A 21,187-nucleotide genomic window follows, 5' to 3' on the forward strand; every position below is an offset into this window, starting at 1 on the left:
ACCTCAATGCAATATACATCATGAGCTCCTCTAGCATTTGAACCCAAACAACCCCCCAACTAACTCTGAAAATTGTCACGAAACGTGTGGCAAAGATTATCTGCAACCACTCTGAAGTGTGTCTGTCCACACCCTATCACTTGGATCATTAGACTGTCGCCTGGGGTCTGGTTTTACACTTCTGTTAATAGTCAAGGCTAGCTTCTGCACTGTGATCCTCTGGGGGGGGGGGTGTAGGGACAGAAGATAGGGCTCAGTTTAATGAACAGCCCCCGGCTGATGGTTGGTGTGCACCCAGGCACCTGTGGGTTGCTGGTATTCTTGCAGACAAGGCTTGACTGGATGGACCTATCAAATACAGCAAAACACATATTCTGTGTATAAGCATATTATTACTTGTTCCCTATGACAAGAGTCTTGGACAGCATTCTTTTTTCGTAAATTTAAAACACGTTGATGTCCAGAGAGATTTGGAGAGAGGGTACATATAAGGTTGGTTAGCTCACCCTCGCCTTCATTTTTTTAACATAAAAGGCTGGTGAAATGAATGTTAACGGCTTAATGCTATGGAACTATCGTTCCATAAAGAAGGCTTTCCCATTCTGCTGTGGTGCCAAGGGCAGTAGAAGCGAGAACCAGGCAGGAAATATTTAAGTATCATAGTAAATTAGCTGACACTCCTTGTGTTAAAATTAACACAAATTAACACAAGGAGCAAATGCATTCTGAACCCTGCTAGTTAAGTGCTTCGGGACAAGATGTTGTGGTCTGCAGATCATATAATCTTCTGCATCTCATGACCTCCGAGTACTTTTTTCTAACTGTGCATTCTGACCAATGGTGACGATTTGTAAAACAAAGGATTAGCAGCATTCATTGATCCCTGGGCCTGTTCAGGCTGCTTTTTAAAGCCAAAGGCAGGTAAGCCCATTTGAGGCCTAAGTAAAATAAGAGGCATGAGTGCAGCCGTCTATCACTTTGTTGCATTGAGTACAACAAAGGTAAATTTGAACTGAGGATGTTTTTTAAAGGCAAGTGTGGAAAGCTGAATAGGTATTATGTCCTATCAAGGACTCATTGTTTAGCAGATCCTATGACCAACAATGGCTCATTGTTATGGCAACAGAGATCGGTGCATTAAATACCCGTGTTTCAGACCCCCTTCACATTTTCAGTGTCCTCTTGTGCTACACAGACTAAGACTCATCTACTGGGCAGACTTGGATAACAAGACTCCATTGAAAGGATAGCTCATTATGGATGAAACTCAAGAGGGGACAAGAACTCCCACCGCTGGCTTTCTCACTCCATCAGTTCAGTTCCATTGGATACCAAAGAGGAGGAATCTCTTCTGAGAAGTTCGTGCACATCTTGGGTGTAGCTTTTGGAGTTACCTGTTTTACGTAGTTACTATGAAAACTGACATGAATGCAGCTTTGCCTACGATGACTGATGAACAAGCATATAAGATGCTCAATTTCTGAGAATGCAGTACCATTTTAAGCAGCAATGCAGCAACAGGCTACTTAGAAAGATTCCAAGGGGATGAAACTGGTGTATTTCACTTGACCCAGTTCTGACATCAAGAGATGCTACTGAACTAGAAATGTGTAAAATCTGAAGGATCCATCACAAAAGGACGGTGTTTAAAGACTGGAGTGATCAGCTGGTTTCACCTGCCACTGAGAAGGTGAGAGATACTACCAAGAGAAAGAGTTGCAGCGGACTTTTGATCTCCTGAAAATTAGATACCTATGGCATGGGATAAAAACAGGGCAGGTCTGAGATAGTAAATGACTGATAAATGTTATCTTTGGTGTTGGCTTTCTGTCGATAGAGCTGAAAACACGCACACACTGTGTGATAACTCCCAAGACTGTATATTTTATCAGCCCAGATTAAATTTTCCTGACCCAGTTCTCCTAATAAGGGCCCCATTTTTTGTGTGGTCTGAATCTGAGGAAATAAGGAATATCGCCTTTAAAATAGCACAGGCCTACTGCTCACTGAGCTATTAAACCTGTGTTTGGGCTGTATCAGTTTTGTTTATATATTTATGTTCACCTTTTTTTGCCCATTGGGAACCAAAACCAACAAACAACATCATTCTCCTTTCATGCCTTCCAGATTATCTTCAAAACGACAACATTGTAAGGTAGGTTAGCTGCGAACTCAGCCAGCTTCTATGGCAGCATTCAAACCTAGTCTAACCGCTCTAACCACTACACCGTGGATGGCCAAACTGTGGCTCTCCAGATGTCCATGGACCACAATTACTATGAGCCCTTGACAGCACGGATGGCTCATTAGGCTAGAAGAAGGCTTGAAACAAGCGGCAGCATTTAGGCCACTGTCTTCATTGCCATCTATCATGGCCATAATCCGTCAGATCGGGCTCATATGATTAAAAGGAAGGGGATCAGGAGAGATCTAGTAATGGCCTGTTTTTCACAGTTAGAGTTTTACAGACCCAGGAGTAATCAGAGACTTGTGTAAACTGTGGTTTTATAAGAACACATTTCAATTCAAACAGAATCAAAAGTTTCCTATTTCCCCTGAATTTTCCATACAGAATTCTCTGCAAATTGCACCAGAGTGGCATCCATTTGACTGCTGCCTTCTACTTCAAGTTGGTTTTTGCAATCTTCTGGGTGATTATGATGAAAAAAGTTCTTTTCCAGGTTTGACCCTTCACTGGAACCAACCACTCCATCCCAAGTTGGGCTTGCCCTTTGCAGGGTGGCTGGGAGCAAGCCCTGTGTCCTGCCCTTTCAGCAGGAAGGTAGCCTGACACTGCAGGAACATTTTGAAGAAGGGGTTGTTTTATAAATGGAAGTGTGGCTTCTGTGCTGTTTTGCATACATAATGGTAATACTCTATATCTTTTGAATGTTCCCTCTTAATCTGCATTTCAGTCCATGTGCTGATTTATGTATGCGTCTATACTGTCCTAGGAAGCCACCCATAACATAAATGTAAGTTATTAAAACTGAACTACTGATGGTCTATAATTTTTGGTGTAATTGTAGCCCCAGTAGCAATACATTGTGGCTTGCTGAGCATTTAATGTCCCCCTTGTTCTTTCAGTGCAGGGCAAAATAGCAAAACAAGAATGGTTGCGAAGCCTTTGGTGAGTCACCATATATGTGTGGTGAGGAGGGATCCAGTCTCCAGGTGGGACCTGGGGATCCTCTGGAATTATAGTTCATTTTCAAACTACACAGATGTTTTAGAGGGTAGACTCTGTGGTCTTGTATCCCTCCTACGTCTCTGTCCAACTCAGGTTCCATCCCCAAATCTGTAGGAATTTCCCACCCTGAATCTGGCAGCCTTACCCCTCCGTTCCCTGCCAGTGGCTGGCAGGATCTGGCAAAACTTAGTGGTGAGTGCCTTCAGATGCCTGGAGCCTCTTCCGAAGAGCAGGTTGCAAATGTTGGCAGGTAGCAAGTTCTTTGAATTAAGATCTTACGGACATTGACAAGAACTGCCCCATAAACTAGCTAATGTTAATCATAATTAATTTTGTAAGTCTGTCTTTGAAAAGTATCATGAGCCCTAGGGAGGACTCTTTCTTTGGTCTGCATTAATAAATGGTTTATCATTTGTAAGTGCATCTCATTGTTCTTATCCCCTGAACCAGAACAAATTCTACATGAGCCATTACAAATATATGCATGTGTCAATTCTTTATATGCAGTGATAGAATGATTGATAGATAGGTCCTATGGTAGGAGAAATTGTTTGCGTGAATTCATCCGGACAGAAGTCATGATACAGGAAGGCAAGTTCATATGTGAATGGATTATGTCAGACCACTTTTCCGTTTCTTATATTGATTTCTACTTCATCATTTTTCTGCTGGAAGCTGCTCAATGTCAAAAGTTATTTCAATGATTCTATATTTGTGCAGGGCACTTTTCAGTACTGGTGTGCTTACTAGTTTAGTTTTATAGCTAAACTTTGCTGCTTCTCTTCAAAGTGCATAGGAGCACACTCATTAACTAGTCACAGGTACTATGCACAGAGCTAAACTGTGCACAATTGACTGATCTCGCACTGACATTCTCATGTTGCTCAGTTTCTAGTATTTTCTCTCAGTGATGAAATGTTGCAAGAATAGCTATGAAGACTTACTCCTGTTGAATCCAGAAGTGGTGGCAAAATTTCTGGTGAGTAAAGGATTTGGCCTAAATCCCATATAAGCACTCATTTTTAAGCTCCAACCTAATCAGCAATGTTTTAACAGGATTTAAGTTTTATTGTAATCTGACAAGTTGCATGTGACTCTGGGCTGTGTAATAAACATTTCAAAACTTAGATGCTTTGAGGAGAGGGTCATTTTCCTGGAGTCCGCATCATTATCAGCAAAAGAACACAGGGAACAATGGGAATGATACTGGCTTGACTGCAAACAAAACTTTTTTTGGGGGGGGGGACTTCAAACCATTTCTTAGTAAACTATTTATCAGTGTAATTACCATTTTCTAATCTGGAGTTGTGTTGGGGGATTGTTTCAGGTAATGTGTGAATCAGGGCAGAGGATTTGCTGTTGTTGTCCCCAGGGAAGACAGTCTTAGGTTGGACACCTAAACCTGATGAAGCATTGTCCTGGCACTGCAGGTTGTGACTCCATCACTTGCGGCCTCAGGGACCCTGGCAGAGTCATCGTAATAATAGTTATATCCTTCCAAGTCCATTGATGTCAAGAGACTTGGAAGAATACAACTCTGTTTAGGATTGCTCTTCAGCTCTTCCCATCTCCTGCTGGCAGTTGACTTACTAATTAACAGGGAGTGGAAATAAATTTGCAGAGGACTTACTAGAACTTGCCATCAAGCTTTCAGACTCATTGTCTGGTTGGCTTTGTAGCTACACAAGGATTGCTGAGCTGAAATGAGAACCTCTCTCCAACTTGTGACCCAGCTGGAGAAGTCAAATAAGGCTTTGATGCCTTTGGATTTGGTAATGGACTGCCATTGTTAAAAGCTCGGGGAGGTTATTTTTCTCATATCCTCCTTTAGCTGAGACCCAGCATAATGAAGTGGCCATCAAAATCCACCCCACACTCTAGGATAGTCCTAACTAATGAGGCTAGGAATATAAGACATACCGTGGCTGAATAACTATGACAGTTACCCACTAAGCTTCATTTACAAAACAGCCAATTTCACGTGGACAGACATGGATTCTGCAGTCTCTCCCTTACTTTATGCACAAATGATAGCTTCTGCTAGATTCATAACTTTTTCTGTCTTATTTGTCTTGGTTACTTATATACTGCTTGGGATTGTTGTGATTAGCAAAGATTTCATTACTCATGAATTTTCCTAAGAAAATAATTAAGAAGAACATTCAATGAAGGAAAAGTGAGATGGTGAAGATATTAGAAAACTCTTTTGCTTGGACAATCTTACCTCCTCTTTTACTGTCCACTTTCAAGATTGGGTCTAGGTAAATCATATGGCCAGGTCAGTCTACCACATTTCATCCTGATCTCTGGAGCCACACTAGTTTAAATTTGCACCCTTGATGATAACTCTGTGATCTACTGATACTATTTACACAAGATGCTGTCCTGTCTCTCCCCCTATCTTCAAAAAAAAAAAAAAAGATTTCCCCCCACAAGATGTCTTTCCTCATCAAGTAAACATTTAGTGGCCTCACGCTTCCACCATTCAATGGTTGCTCTTTTCAATATGAGAAAGAACTAAGTGCTGCTTTACTCTCTTGCTGTTTAGATATAGAGGCTCAGGAGGAATCTGTTTTTTATAATGTGTTAATGATGAAACAATGCTTGGGAGAATGTTTTTGGTAAGAGAGGATGTATATCAATAACATGCTCATCACTGTCACTAGGGGACCAATATCTCTGGACCTGGCACAGATCTGCGACATCCCCACATCATCCAGTTCATTGTAGGCAGTCTTATAATTAATGTATGAAACATCTTTATCTTGTTTTTGAAATTGCACTATATGGTGATATTGGGCTTGCACCTATGGTCACCTTGACTCCAGTAAACTGTATCATATCATAATCATATGTACTAATGCTATGGTTCCAGAATGGCAACTGATACCCAATCTACAGAGAACAGTTTCCCTGGATAAAATGGCTGCTTCACAAGGCAGGTTCCATGCCATTACATCTCTGCTAGGCTACCTCCTTTCCCAGACTCTGCAATACTCCATCACTATCCCTGAATCTGAGGGTGTCTCCCAAGCTGAAGTTGACAATATTAACTGCCCTCCCACATGATCTTGGAATGTTCTGGCCTGCTGGTAGCTGGACCTTTGAATATATGAAGCTGCATTGTGCCTCCTCTGACACTGAGGTCAGTGCTCTCTGACAGTAGGGTTGCCTATTCCTGGTTGAGAAATCCTTGGAGATTTGGGGATGGTTTAAGGAGGGGCTTCAACAGGGTGTAATGCTGTACAATTCACCCTCCAAAGCACAAGCTTTCTTCAGGAGAGCTGACCTCTGGAGAACTCCAGGCTATACCTGGAGGTTGGCATTACTATTTGACAGGCAGCAGACGTCTAGATTTTCAGGTCATCTGGTACATGAAATCCACTCATTGGAGCTGCTTGGGACTGAACTTTTCTGTCTACAAGTCATAGAATCATAGAGATGGAAGGGCTCATGCAGGCCATCTAGTCAAACCCCCTGCCCAATGCTGGATCAGGCTGAAGCAACCAGGGATGTAAAATGATGTCAGGATATAGGATAAATTGTGTTAAACTTATAATGCATATAAAATGTTAGTCTGACACTGGGCTGCAATTTTCTAAAGCAGTCCTTTGTTTGTTATAACAGCTGCTTCGAAAACAATATTATCAATATCTTTTATGAGGAGAGGAAATAGTTTCCTAACTCATACAAACTTACAAGCTGTTCGGGAAATCCCATTTTCAGTGTAAGCAATAGCTAATGCTGCTCACTGATTTTGACAAAAATAAGATTTAATTTAAAAATGATCAGCTTTACATAAAGAATGTCTTGAATTCTGCATAATATATACTTTAAGAGACACCGCTGCAGTAGATGGAATCTGTGTTGGGAATTTCCAGTCTCTGACAAGTTGCCCAGCCCCTATAGCCAGGGCAGCAAGCAGTTTCTGAAATACAATGGAAACCCTGCCACTTTGAAGATAAGCTCTCTCCGTTTGCTTAGAACAATAATTCTGTACTTTCTTTCCTGTTTCAAGATTTATTTTAAGTATTAGTATAAAATATCACAGAGTCTGATAGCAGCCAGATCAGTTTGTATTAAAAAAAATCAAGGCCCTGTTTGTAGTATATTACAGGCTATATTTGACACAGGAAAACACTTAATCATGAATGCTATCAACACACCACACCCACCTTTGTAAATGGCCTTAAAAGCGAGATTTATCACTGTGAACTTGAACTGGGGAGAGACCGGGCATCATGAATCTTGCGAGCCCCTAGTGAGGCATTAGGGCAAAGGGGCAACTGTCCACAATGCATCTGCCATGGTCCATGTTTCGATGCCTCATGAACAGTGCTGTCGGATGTGTGGAAATGACTGGTTTTGTAGTGAGAGGTTCCCTCCGACACGCAATGACCTCTTGACTAGTTTGTAAACTCAGCAAGAAAAGACTTAGTGATATCATAGCTGCTGCTACAGTTTGATAGGGAAATCAGAGTCAGTGATAATCAGCTTTTGAAATGTTGGCTCTCTGTTCCTCTTAAGAGTATATTCCACAACTAAACCAGAGTCCCATGGCATCTTAAAGGTAAAGGTATCCCCTGTGCAAGCACCGAGTCATGTCTGACCCTTGGGGTGACGCCCTCTAGCGTTTTCTTGGCAGACTCAATATGGGGTGGTTTGCCAGTGCCTTCCCCAGTCATTACCGTTTACCCCCCAGCAAGCTGGGTACTCATTTTACCGACCTCGGAAGGATGGAAGGCTGAGTCAACCTTGAGCTGGCTGCTGGGATTGAACTCCCAGCCTCATGGACAAAGCTTTCAGATGGCTGCCTTACCACTCTGCGCCACAAGAGGCTCCATGGCATCTTAAGTATGAATAAAACTGGGTTCCAACTTAAGTTTACATGAACATGACCTTCAGATGCTATACATGGGCTCTAGTTGACAAACATTTATGCTAAAAAATATTTATGCAGCAATGATGTAACAGGGGCATCCCTCTGGAATTAATTCCCCTAGAAATCCACAAAAATTCCAAAGAGCAATTGTGGGGAAAATGGCAGCTTTGCCATTTAGTGGCCCTTCCTAAAGTTTCTAGTATCTGCCCTTACACGAGGGCTGCCAGGTCTCAGTTGGGAAATTCCTGGAGTTTTGGGGAGGCTTCTGAGGAGAATGGGGTTTGGGAAAGGGAGGGACCTCAACTAGGGTGTAATGTCATAGAGTCCACCTCCAAAACAGTGATTTTCAGACAACTGAGATCAGTTTACTTGGAGAAAATGGCCGTATGTTAAGAGGTTGATGCTTGGATGGGAGACCACCAAGAAGGCTCTGCAGAGGCAGGCAATGGCTAGCCACCTCTGCTTCTCACTTGCCTGGAAAGGCCTATGTGGGGTTACCATAAGTCAGTTGTGACTGTAAAATATGTGGGTTCAATAACCGCATGACACTGGAATCATTGTGGCACTTTTAATTGTGAGAGTACATTATACAAAAAGCACCAAGACTTCACTCTGGAAATCCCCCTAAGACCCCAACATATATACATGCAGACAACAATGGGGGTGACCATGGTGGGGAGCCATTGGCCCGGACCTCTCGATTAATTTTAACAGATTGGCTGTTGCTATGGCCACAACAGTTAGACTCCAGGTCTACCCAAGCCTACCGTGGACTATGTGCTTGGTCCTTTGAAGGATCGCCCATGTGTCCACATACACAACAGTGACTTGACCACACATAAATATGTAAGTAGCTAGGCCATTCTTTTTCAAGTCTCAGTATCTCTCCCACCATTTACTTTTACTGCTGCTTCTGTCTCCTGCCTGCCAATCAAGTCTACATCTAACAGGTGCCCAATTTTTTTAGCTCCTTCAGGATAACATGTATTGAAGAATATCCTTCTGTCAAGTGTCCACTAACCTTTAGGGTAGAAGAGAAATTAATCAAACACACTAGAATAAATCCACTTCTCCTGCACAATGTTTAGCTCTGCAATCCAAAGGGATTTAAGCAGCACTTTTGTTCTCAGCTGGTGGGCATCATCTCAGGATGAGATCCTGTTGTAAAGTTTACGGCTCACAAAACAGGGAAAAAAAAACAGCATAGCATTTCAGTTATTTTTCTGGATCTAGTCAAGAGTCTGAAAGTAGCCCTGATCTACTGGATTCTCATATTTTGCTCATATAAGCCAAATATCAATCCTCTCTCTTTGCTCACAGGTTATGTTCACCATTCACATTCTTTCTGTAGTAGCTCATTTTATTGGGGGGATTAAAATAGAGGGGACATGATTGAAATAGTAGGTTTTGGTTTTTTTGTGACAATAGCTGACATCTAAAAAATCATCAGAAAAAATGATATAATTTGTAAACCTAACATAGACTAATGTATGTCTTATATCCTAACTATCTGCATTCCTTAGGTTAATCATCAATATGCAAACTTGTGGAGAATTCCATTTTCATCCATACCCTTAAATAGCTCAGTACTAAAAGAAAGAAAGTTTTTAAGAGTTCTCAACTTTATTTATCCTTCTTTTTTGTAATCAATATAGTGGCAATAAAGGCTTGTTTGCTGTTCCTAATCAAAGCAGAGTATGTGATTCCCTATCAAGAGGTCTTAGAGCAGAATGTCATCCTACACGCCTTCCCTATTGAAACAGATATTTTTGTCCGCACTATGGTAAAGAATTCCAGGGGCAGGGCTACTGGGTTTGGTTGGCTTGGAGGAGACAGCACCAAAGATTTATGGCATTTTTGTAATATTTGCTTTACTTACAAGAAGAGCATAGGTGAAGGCACTCTTCTAGGGCAACATATTTCCTTCCCATCCTCTGAGAGAGAGGAAAGGGGAAGAAAGAGTCCTTGAGTGCTCCACTTTTAATCAGGTCCCCATTTGCTCTCTGTTTGCTTCTGTCTCTTTCCACACGTGTCCGGTTTCCAAAGTGTGGACCTGAACAGTGATGGACCCCAGACAGCACACAATTGTGCCCCAACTCGGTTTAGCACTCACATATGGAGGGCACTTAGAGGGCACCAGGGAAGCTTGGGCTATAAAAATTTGGCCACACTGAAAAGAATGGCATGAAATGCTGACTGGCAAAATGCATATAAGAGTAATGTCAGTTTGGAAATACATTCTGTTGGCATTCACAAAGCCCATCTATCCATCTGCTACGTTTTAATTCCACCTTTTCAGCACACTGAGGGGAGCACACATGGCTTGCTTCTTTATTTTATCTTGACAATAACCCTGTGAAGGAAGTTAGGCATGGAGAGAGTAACCAGCACATTTTGCTTCATGCCTAAGTGATCGCTGCTCATCTCTCTAGTCCTAGCCTAACACTCTGCCCGTCACAACACACTTCATGAAATACAGCCGATTGCCCCGGTCCCTGCCTGCCCCCAGCTGTGCTTTCTTCTCTGTATCAGCTCTGTTCACCTCAGGTACACCCCTTGGGGCATTTTCCCTGACCCAGATACAACATTTACAAAAGCATCACATCAAGCATATAAATGAGGTAGAATACAACCGTCTTCCGTTTTAGAATTGCTCCCAACATGCAGAGAAAGAGGATGAAGGACCAAGGTGAAGTCTGGGAGTCCTGAGTGGAAGCTAGAGTCAGATGTAACTGCATCCATACGGCTTACATGATTTGCAAGCTGAGACTTACATACAATAACTATGGCATTTGCAACAGGTATAACTTTCCTTTTAAGATGAATGGGATTTTTTTGCTACTGCAATGCGTGCATGCCTCTCTTGGTGCATACCGCACACTCATGAGATTAGGGTTAGGCTGATGGGATTTGAGTGCTCTCTGTACGAGTATTTTCTTAAATGCTAACCTGAAGAACAAAGCACATACCTAATTTTCAGTTTCTTCATAGCAAATACGCTTTGGGTAACGCTGAGTCACATGGGCATTCTCCACATGCCTATCCTCTTAGTTACATTCCAGATCTACTCCATCCTTCCTGCAGAGAGCCACCTTCGGGGCCTGAGCAGGATACAAACCTTCACCTTTCTGGAGTTTTTGAAATGCTTTTCACCATCATACTTCTTGGGGGAGAGGATGTTGCAATTGTTATTTATAATTGTTTATTTATAATTTGTTTATTAAAAGTAGCCTCTTTCTTTACCTTGAATATACTGCTTTCCTCACTGACTGTAGAGAAAGGAGGCTGCCCCTAGACTTACAAACATCCTAGACTCTTAAGGACTTTCCCATGTCATCTTGATGGTAATTCTGCACGGTCACAAAATGTATGGTGGTCAAGGATCATCACTTGCAGAACCAACAGAGCAAGAGGAGCAACTTAGTTCCAAAACACTGAATCAGGGTTCCTAGATATTAACAAAAATGGTCTTGCTTAGGTCAGATACCTCTCATACTATAGTAAGGTGACCAGATTTTAACATTGGTAAAGCGGGACACCATTGACCGAGGGGGTTCTTGATTAAAAATTTGGTCTATATAGAGCAACAAAATATGGAGCAACAAAAATTTTCATAGAACGCATAAAACGCAAAAATAATATTGTAATATAATTTTTACTTGCAACCTAAGTACAATTTGCCAGGTGCCCCCAGATGTCCTTCCAAAAGTGGGACAATCTGGTCACCTTATACTATAGGATAGTTGGAGGAAAGGTGGTCACAGGAACTATCCTGAGATGCTCCTGTTCAGACTTTTGTGCTACCATTTTCTTTAATAGCCACCAAATGTTAAAAGCATGGGAATTCATAGGCAAGCTATAAGCTAAGGCAGGACTACTTTCGCTTAGCAAAAATACCATAAATACAGATACTATGACAAGCACCAGGACAAGCACTTGTTTCTGAGTGGTGTCCTTGGAAGTTAGGAGTTTAATTGTCCTGATTTGCCAGTGACCTTTCCCAATAAATGTTTATTAATTTCCATGAATTGTTGCCAATGGAAGGAGCTGTATAGTCACCAGATGAAGCTGACAAGCTGCAAAAAGAGACGCCTGTGGGCATGTTGTGATTACAATCATTCCCCCCTCCCCCGTTATAACAGGATGTGAACCAAATATTCTTATTTGAACTTTTATTTATTTTTATACAATTTGCATTTATAATCATAGAACAGATGGGGCCAAATCTGTGGATATTAAATCCCAAGATCAGAGCTGTGAATATATAAAACAGATATTTTTACAAACCTGAAAAAATACCCAGGTTTTCAGAAAAATCTGAAATCTTAAAAAAAAAAATTAGAGAAGGGAGTAAAAGTTCCCAAATAGAAGCAGCTTTAAAGAACATGTGCCCTCTCAGCAGCTATTTTGGAAGTTGCTTTGCAACCATAGGAATATTGCCAGAGAAACAAAGTTGTTTCTCTTCCTAATAAAACTTTACTGTTATTTTAAGCTGACTGGTGCTTGACATCTTTTGCATATTTAAACTCTGACTACAGGATTCTGGGCCCAGTGTGAGCATTCAGACTGCAAAACAATAGATAGTTTTCAATAGTAAAGAGAAGAAACAGAAAAAGGCAGTTTCCTTCAACACTCAGCATAACTACCTACCGGATAGGCTTACTGAATGCAACTACCTGATCTGAAAGGAGAGAATGAGAAGTCACCTGCTGGAGATGGGACTGTGGCATGCTGTTAGACACTCCTGATGGGGAGTAGACAGGACAGGATGATGGGGATCAGTAGACAGGACAGGCAAGAGGAGCCCTGATCAAAAGTTTGACTGATAGAGATGTTTTGAGAGTCATGTAAATTAAAACTGCAAAAGTAGAAAGGCTGTATGTTAACTCATCTGTCACATACATTTATTCTTATATTCAACAAGGATATTGGTTTAAATCAGAAACCCAGCCAAACATTCAGTTTTTACAACCAAAGACTGATCCATTTAGCTTAGTGTTGGATATTTGAACTACCTATGGCTCTCCAGCGTAGTCTTTCCCCACTCCTGGTATTTGAGATGCTTTAATAGAAATTTCAGAGCCTAAGCCTAATACCTTTGGCATTCCGAGGAAATACCCATAAGTACACTTAACCATTGCAGTTTGTGGTTTGTCCTCAAATAGGGGAGGAGTAAAGGACACCAGGCTCATGGAGAAGGATACTACTATTCCCACAATGAAACATATCTAACATTTTAGTTGCTGAAATGAACAAGATCTCTCTTCAGCCCGTTGGTTTTGGTAGTCAAGGTTTGTAGACTTGGGCCTAAGAGAATTCATTCAATCCTTGGTCCCCTTGTACTTCACCGTGTACTCAGGCACATACCAGTTCTTTGACCTTAGTTCCTTGCATTCAGAATTAGAATTATTACACCCCACCTCACAGGATATATAAAATAAAGATTAATAAAGTACTCCATTGATAATTAAGAACAAGCATCTTTATAAACTGTTGTGTTTTCCTGCTCTGGTGTCACTGACCTACAACTTCCTGCCTAGCATCGAGAACAGTGATTATGTGGTCAAGTTACCAGATTCTTCAAAGACATGAAGCCTAAATATAATCCCAAAGTACCTTGTAGGAGACAAAGCATATCCTCTGATACATTTATTTTCTTTCTCCCCCCCCCCCACAAACCTTAGTACAATAAAGACTCACTTGACCTTTGTCCCTTCTACAGTTCATTTTAACATTGTTTGTGAAAAGATACCCTTTGGATTGTGCAAGGCACAGGTGCTCTCTTCCACTGTGAACATGGAGCCTCCACAGTAGGGCTTTCAGAGCAGCACTTTTCTTGCTAGCAGCTGCACTCAGGGGACTGCTTTTGTGGACCACCAGGAATTTCCTGTGATAGAATATCAGAAATTGACTGGTGAGCCGTAGGAGGTGACTTCACAGGGCAAAAGTTCCCCTGCGACAATAAACATTCTCACTGTTGCTGTGTAGATTTCCTCCACACACTTGACAGCAAAACCCAGCTTGCCATCTAGACACCAATTGCTCTGGGGAAAGACAAACTGCTTTTCAGAAGGCAGAGTCCCTTTTATTTATTTTGGTATCTGTATCAGTAGCTAACATGTATGCATTCGAAAGGATTGCTAGAAGTCTTGCTGTTAAAATCTGAGATTGGCCTTCTGCACATGCAATCAAATTTATTTTCCAGACAGAGAAAACAATGGGTTTGGTTCCACCACCAGGACCTCCACATTCAAAGGCAGCCAGCCTCTGAATCCCAGTGCCAGGAGGCAACATCAGGGAAGGCCTTTGCCTTTATGACCTGATGTCGGCTTTCCAGAAGAATCGGTTGGCCACTGTGTGAGACACAATGCTGGTTTGATTCAGCAGGGGGTTTCTGATGTTCTTTTTCCTGCAGATGGGAGGCTTTCTGTCCATGGAATTCAACTTGCTCACCTTCCATCTCCTGCAGTAACACAGAATGTCTCCAAGTGGGACCCAAAGACCAGAATTTGATGGGATGTTTAGTGTGTGTGGGGGGTGGGGGGTGGGGAGAGGGAATAGTGAGAAAGGTATTCTCCCTGGGCAGAAATCATCCTGTCCACAGAATTGTTCCAGTAAATCCAGGCCATAGTGTGCCTCTGCTAGAAGTAATTGCAGGATGCCTACTATTTTAAAAATAGGTATCTCATTGATTTGCAAAGGAGATTACTTGCTTCCCTTATATACTTCCATATTCTGATCAGTCCATGATGTTCTGGAAAAACATTTCCTATACAGAGGTCCTGATCTCTTGAAGGGAAAGTTATTTTGACTTTATTGTTGGCCATTTTTGACAGACTTCCACACTGATATGTGTGCTGAATGTTGAAGCAAAATTAAATTATTTCCACTTCGTAGCATGCCCGCAATATCAAAACCTGTGCCTGAACTCTCAGACATCTAAATGTGACATGAAGAAAAATGCTAGACCTTACAGCAGGAACATTGTTCACCGTACCAGAAGGCCATTAGTATGATCCTTCATACGTTTACCCTGTTCATTTATAGAACTAACTGAAGGTCAAATTTTCAGTTATTTGGGAGACACTTATGGCTTGAATAAACATTATGTGCAAAAGAGTATATCTAAATCCCTGTATAAAAAACCAGACAGTTGCTTATACAGGGAATAGTTTGGAGCACAGAAACAATGGGTTGGAACTGAAATATCACCCCATCAACAGAACCTCTGGTGCTGGAAGTGAGGGTTGCTCATTAGTGTATGGATCTAAGAATATCTAAAGTGAACCCTTGTTCAGTCAATGAAGTTCACTTTTGTGACCTGGGACTTAGCATAACTTGCCTCACAGGTTGAAGCGAGGTACAAAGTAAGACACCCCGAGCTCCTCAGAAGGGTGCCAGACAAATGTTCTTGAGGAAACACCAAACATTTCATTCAATGGTTGGTCAATTGAGCTAATTTGAAGAAGGATTTTGTGTTTTCAGAATAAGTACCTTTTTGAGAGTCTTGGAGGAAAGTTTTCTTAAATATAATTCTTCAAATCATTCTGGGATGCAAAAATCTACTTTATTTGCATTGGGGACACAAAGCCTCTTACAACATTATCTCCCTTTCCATGCTATGCTCACAACCCTGTGAGGCAGAATGTGTGACTAGCCAAAGGGTCACCTGGCTTGCTTCTGTGACAGGGTGAAGATTCAAACCATGCTCTTCCTGAACTTAGCTAAATATTTTAACCCCTGGATCTTATTGGATCTTAATTAAACCAGCAACCTATAATAAATATATTCTTAAATTGTGACAATTTTTTTTAAAATACTGAGACTTGGTAGAGTACACCAGTAAAGCAACAACTGTTTTTAGTGTAATATCTCCCCCTTGTGGTCATCATGACTACATATCTTTTCAACATTCAACCTCTCACTTGTGCAGATAGCAAAGCAATGACCCCCACATAAAGCTTAAAATTATTTTCACAGAACATTTAGCAAATGTCCAAGGTTCTTTTTTAAAAAAAAACTGGAGGTTCACAATGCTCTCTATAGAAAGAGATTCTCACCTAAAGGATCTACAACAAACCTTTTTGGTACTAAAGTACCCACCTGATAAAGCCAAGAATCACATTAATAAAGCCAGAATGATACCCAGAGAAAACCTGTTGCAAGACAACTCCCACAGAGACAATAACAGAACAGAACTAGTGATCACATTCAGCTCCCAACATTGGTAAAGCGGGACACCATTGACCAGGGGGGGGGAGGTTCTTGATTTAAAAAGTGGTCTATATGGAGCAACAAAAAGTTTCATAGAACGCATAGAATGCAAAAATAGTATTGTAATATATATTTTTAAATTTCAACATAAGTACAATTTGCCAGGTACCCCCAGATGTCCCTCCAAAAGTGGGACAATCTGGTCACCTTACTCTCAACTCAAAATAGTTCAACATATCACCAGCAACTTACAACCTCTGCTTAATAATGATAGCTCTCTTCTACAAGTACTGGGTGGGGGGTGTTCCAAACCTGTTCTTGCACTCAGACAGACCCTGAATTTCAACCAAGTAGTATCTGATGAATCTGCCTTTTCTTTTCACTCCTCCGATTACAAAGAAAGCCATAAGAATTTCATATAAATGAAAAGAATGCATTTTCCTCATCAAATTGGGGAAAGCTGATACTGACATATCTTGCAGTGACAGGCCCTTCAGGTCCCAAGCTCTGACATGGCATGTTTGCTTGTCAGGCCTTCCAAATGTAGCTATTGCCTGAACAATAGCAACTATCCTTGACTTACCTGATGTGGGGGGTCAAATAGTCCCAAACCACCTGGGGGTGCATAGAGCTGAAGATGCATGTCTGCTGGTATAAACCTGTGTGCCACTTCCAATCCTCTTGGAATTCTCTGCTGGCTGCAACTTCCTTTACATTTATTAAATTAGCTATAGCCTTTAAAAAAACCCTGTAGAGTCATCCCTATGGAGAAAGTTTCTACAAGTGGTTAGGAACCCAAAATAAACACACAAAGTTTTGCAGGCTCTATAAAGCCTTTCTGTTTAAAAGAGGAGCTGTTTCTTTTGTACCCCACTTTTTACTATCCCAAAAGAGTCTCAAACAGGCTTAAAAATACCTTTCCCTTCCTCTCTGCAAAACAGAAACCCTGTGAGGTAAGTGAGGCTGAGAGAACTCTGAGAGAACTGTGACTGGCCCAAGGTCTCCCATTACACACATTCAGTTGAGGGCAAAAGTCTTTTTTTTCCCCTGCTGCTGTTTCAATTGTAGGTATTCTGTGGAATTGGGAGGCTTGTTCATTTAAGTCTTCCATTTTTATTTCTATGGTTTTATTGTTCTGAACAGTGCTTAGTTAACACTGTTTTTTGAGCCATGATAGATGGTGATGGAGAGGGAATTAGAAAAACCAACGTTTAGGAGTTGCACTAAGTATGATACCAGATACCAAGAATACCAGTAGTAGATATTTCCATTTGACAGTAAAGGACACCAAGGAAGACATCAAGAAGAAAATATAAGAAAACTAAATTTTGTCAATTTCACCCCCATATGTTAATTTCAGTTCCCCATTTGCAATGCAACTGGAAATAAAAAATGATTCCAAAACACAGACAGGAAGACCATGAAATATCACCCCAATGCAACCAGCCTTTTTAGGTTTGATGAATATACATAACAAAGTTGTAACAGATTGGAGGACACGTTTTATTACTTCCCCTACATCTCTGAATGAATTTGATTTTCACTTTTCAGGTGAGGGATTTAAGCTAGTCATTAGGCTTCAGTTTGAAAGGAGTGTTCCCCCCCCCATCTCCAATGCTCTCATTTCAGAATACATTCTGATTAAAATTTTGAGCACCTGTACAAACTCCAGTCCATTAGAACAGTTCCTAGGAACAGGGATCCTGTACAGATGTGACTCCCTTGTGTCTTTCTCTATTCTGCCGGTTGAGATTTTGTATGAGACAAGTAGGAAATCCTTTCTAACCTTAACAAACTCAATAAAACAGTAGCTAGTCTCAATACTGGAAAGTGCTAAAAGGGGTGGGTAGGAAAGGCAGAAGGATTGCCCTTTAAGCCAAATCATCTACAGGCATTGCTGTGCCCTCCAATTACAACTGATCATAGGATTAAAATAAAATGACCGGATTTTGTGGAACGTGGCTGTTTTGGCTCCAAACTATTGACACTATTATAATATTGCTGTCAGGATACAGCTGCCTTGTGACTAAGATGGTGATTGATAAATAAGGGCCATCCAATCAGCACACGTCACTAGGCATCTGTTTCCTGTTTTCATTCTTTCCCAGTTATCACTTAGTCTGAGTTTCCCTTTCACCTGAGGTTTATTTAGAATGCAACATTGACCGAGTATACTGTTCTGCTTTTAAGGATATTATATGTACACACACAGTGAAACCAAATTGTTCATCCCATTAAGAAAAATTGAATGGAAATAAGTCTTGGGTTGGAATATACAAATATAAAACACTTTTGTCTTCTCCTCATTAAGATGACTAATTTCCTCTTCTGTTGCCAGTTAAGTAGCTTTCCTGTTGTGTGTCTCCCTATCCAGAATACAATTGTGAATGGATTCATTAAAAAAAACAAAAAACCAGAAACACTGTAGCACAAATAAGGGAAAGCAATAAAATCACCCCCACATCCCCAAAATTAAGCAAGTAACACTTACACAAGTGTCCCTTATTAACCCAATATTTCCTTGGATACAGAATAAGATTCTCTGAAGCAAAATATGTACATAATATATCAAAACATGTAAATACGTGCTTGGTTAAAAATAGGCTGCTGTTAAAATTCACTGCCTTAAAGAAAGTGTTAGATTAGGCACACATATTTTGAAAGCTGCATGTCAGGACCTTGGAAGGTCAGTTACCGTTTCTGGATGGGCAATATTTGTTGTTGTTAGGTGCGAAGTCGTGTCCGACCCATCATGATCCCATGGACAATGATCCTCCAGGCCTTCCTGTCCTCTACCATTCCCCAGAGTCCATTTAAGTTTATACCTACTGCTTCAGTGACTCCATCCAACCACCTCATTCTCTGTCGCCTCCTTCTTCTTTTGCCCTCAATCGCCCCCAGCATTAGCTCTTCTCCAGGGAGTCCTTCCTTCTCATGAGGTGGCCAAAGTATCTGAGTTTCATCTTCGGGATCTGGCCTTCTAAGGAGCAGTCAGGGCTGATCTCCTCTAGGACTGACCGGTTTGTTCGCCTTGCAGTCCAAGGGACTCGAAAGAGTCTTCTCCAGCAACAAAAGCCTCGGCCTTCCTTATGCTCCAACTTTTGCAGCCATACATTGCAACTGGGAATACCATAGCCTTGACTAAACGCACTTTTGTTGGCAGGGTGATGTCTCTGCTTTTTAGAATGCTGTCTAGATTTGCCATAGCTTTCCTCCCCAGGAACCATGAACAGATTCAAACTGATCAATAAGAAAGTAATCAAGAGTGAAGTGGCCCTTTATGCTGGGGATTCACTTGCATGAACAAAGACATGCTGTATATACTCATGTATAAGCAGAGTTTTTCAGCACTCCTTTTCACATTGAAAAAGCCCTCCTTGGCTTATATGCGGGTATATATGGTAATTGAAATAACAGCCTTCTCCGGCTGTGGAAGGCAGCCAGCCAATCGTTGAATTGCCTTCTGCAAATGTGTTTGCAAAGCTGAACTTGCCCTGGCAGCTTGTAGGACATCCGCGGTTTGACTGAGGGATTTTTTTCCCCTTTTGCCTTCACTTTACTTCTTTCAAAGTATTCTTTTGGCTTCTGGCGGTGGGGTGGGTTCTCGTGGTGCTTTGGGATTTACTGTTTCCTTCTTCTTTTATCTGAGGGTCAGCACTGTTTGCATTTTCTTCTTGGGGTTGATTTTTACAGTTCTTTCTTTCAGTGTTTTGTTCTTGGGAATTGTACTTTGGTAGCTGTTGTACTTGTTGTAGTAGGTTGCCAACTTCGGGTACTGTTGTTCTGCTCTGGTTTGCTGGCCCTCTTTTGCACTTACAGAGCTAGTTTATTGTTTTTCTTTTAAATATTCAAAAACATTTAACCTACCGATGCCTCAATTAATGTACATTTACCAGTAGCTGCTGCACTTCTTATCATCGGCTTATATGCGAGTCAGTTATCTAGATTTTGTGGTAAAATTAAGTGCCTCAGCTTATATGAGAGTATATACAATAATTCGTAAGTAATGTGGTGGATAGAAGTAACATTTAACTGCTTTTCATGAATTTCCTGAATGTATGCCATACACTCTTGAATTCTGGCATTTGATTCTGGCAGATTCAATTCACAAAGTAGATAGCTTATTATGCTGTTGAAACCCATTTATTACTATCATGTCTAAAAGAAGTACGAGTAAACTACCCCTCACACGTAGAGCTCAGCTATTTTCATGTAGTTATTGGAGACATAAAACTCTTGGATCCAAGCATCCATACACAGCGAGCACACCCTGAGTTAAATTCAAACTTTTATTCCAATATAAAATCAGCTGCAGAGTAAGCAGGATCAACCAACCACTTACATATCCCACATGCTCAAAGGCAAAATGTGGCTACTTTATTAGTTATCTTCTGGAGTCTGCAAGGATTCCAGTGGGTTAGCCATGTTGGTTTGAAGCAAACACATTTTGAGTCCAGGGGAACCTTTCAAACCAAGGTTTTATTTTCCATTCCATGCAGCTAAATGTGGTTAAGAAGATATTTGCATTTTTTTTTCCTGTGGCCAAATGTTTCCCATGCAATTCAATCTCAGGTGAATGAAAAAAAAATCCCAATTGCTGTATTTGGAACCTGGACAATTTCATTATGCTTATCACACTATCTATACGTCTAAGCTAATTATTTTCATTCCATGATATTGTATCTGAGGGAGAGTGCATGCACACAAAATCTCATACCTTGAATAAAACTTTGTTGGTCTGTAAAGGTGCCAATGGACTCTAAATTTGTTCTTCTGCAAGGATAGATAACTGCTTTACATATACTATAGGACATGGAGAAGGAGGAGAAGAGTTTGTTCTTATATGCTGCTTTTCTCTATCCGAAGGAGTCTCAAAGCAGTTTACAGTCGCCTTCCCTTTC

This window comes from Paroedura picta, chromosome 9 (genome assembly GCF_049243985.1).
Source record: "Paroedura picta isolate Pp20150507F chromosome 9, Ppicta_v3.0, whole genome shotgun sequence".
Taxonomy (NCBI): domain Eukaryota; kingdom Metazoa; phylum Chordata; class Lepidosauria; order Squamata; family Gekkonidae; genus Paroedura; species Paroedura picta.